This window comes from Ischnura elegans, chromosome 10 (genome assembly GCF_921293095.1).
Source record: "Ischnura elegans chromosome 10, ioIscEleg1.1, whole genome shotgun sequence".
Classification (NCBI taxonomy): Eukaryota; Metazoa; Arthropoda; class Insecta; order Odonata; family Coenagrionidae; genus Ischnura; species Ischnura elegans.
The window spans coordinates 107,647,493-107,649,153 of record NC_060255.1 but is presented as its reverse complement, the minus strand read 5'-3'; the positions used below and the strand labels follow the sequence as shown (position 1 = coordinate 107,649,153).

General features: G+C 48.0%; 1 non-coding gene across 1 annotated transcript; it reads right to left on the bottom strand.

The window, feature by feature from the left end:
- Positions 1–760: 760 nt before the first annotated feature.
- On the bottom strand, positions 761–833 carry Trnas-gga. Its single transcript has one exon. It is a non-coding gene; the product is annotated as a tRNA-Ser (tRNA).
- Positions 834–1,661: the final 828 nt, after the last annotated feature.

The following is a 1,661-nucleotide window of genomic DNA, read 5'->3' as shown; positions in this document are numbered from 1 at the left end:
TATATATATATATATATATATATATATATATATATACAATGTATTGGAAAATCCGAAATGCACGTGGCACGTAATATAAATAATTTAAGTTAATGTCAGTACCCACAGAGACACAAAAAAGAAACACTCACATTGGATAAATAAACTTGAAGCTATCGAAGCCCTTCCGGCTTCTTCGTCAGCTGAAGAATGAATGGTGAGGAAAGGAGAGGGTTGGAAAAAGGAATCCGCCTCACCGCTAGAATTAAAAACTCTTGAATTGTCTTCCATTTGGCTACACCAAGCATTCAACCCGCCTGGCCTTAACAGGGTCCACTGATCTCCATAGCCTTCTCCTGTTTCCCACCCCCCATTCCCCATCCTCTCCCTTCCCCTATCTTATCCTAATCTCCTCAGCCTTTAGGCATCCTCTGTCCTTCTCCTCAGTCTCTTCTTGCCTCCCTCCCGACGAAGACCCTAAGAGGTCGAAAATTTGAAAGAAACTAACGTGTGAGTCCTCTTTTATTTGCGTCTGTGTTTTTGTGGCCTATCATGGCATTTATTTATATTCATATCACCTGTGGTGTCTTTCATAAGTAATATATATATATATGTATATATATATTTCAAATTCACATTCACACAGGTCGCCACAGGCGAATATACAATCATAATAACATGTAATAGAAATTGAAAGAAAGAGATAGAAACATAAATGCAGGACGATGACACACTGTGGCGTGGAGATGGAATGAAGGCCGAAAAAACATGGAAAAAAGTTCACCTGAACCGGGAATCGAACCACGGACCTTCTGCTTTCCGGGCAGATGCTCAGACCACCGAGCTATCCAGGCTAATCTAATCTCCAGTGTTTTCGGCGGGGGTTTATACACCAAATCCCCCGAGGTCTAGCTCTATGATTTGGCCAAGAGATGGCTCTGGGCGTAGGTCCCGCCACGAACGAAGAATTCAACGCGGACAGAAGAAGAAATGGAATTAAAGATCGTCACAATCACACACACAGTAGGATAGATATAGCACATGCGTTTCGGGGAACGCTGATCCCAAGAAGAGGAAACGAACCATATAGGTCATATACATTTCAAATTCACATTCACACAGGTCGCCACAGGCGAATATACAATCATAATAACATGTAAAAGAAATTGAAAGAAAGAGATAGAAACATAAATGCAGGACGATGACACACTGTGGCGTGGAGATGGAATGAAGGCCGAAAACACATGGAAAAAAGTTCACCTGAACCGCGCTCGTTAGTGGGCTACGCCCCCTAAAACCCCCCGCATCCGGCTTCGCCGGCTGCCCCCACCGCCGTCCGACACTCTACTCCTCGGAACGGCTTCGCCGTTCCTCGTCAGGGGTCGGCTTCGCCGCCCAGATGTTGAGGTAGCCCACTGACAGAGACCCGGTTGTTCCTCGGAACGGCTACGCCGTTCATGGTGGAAGGGCGGCTTTGCCGCCCAAGGGTTACCCGAGTCACCCCGAGGCGTCGACTCCTGGGAACGGCATCGCCTTTCCTCGTGATGGGGCGGCTTCGCCGCCCAATGTTTACCTGTGTCCCCCGAGCCATCGACTCCTCGGAACGTCTTCGCCGTTCCTCGCGTGTGGGCGGCTTCGCCGCCCAAGGGTTATCGGCGCCCTCCCCCCGTAAGCTTCCCCGT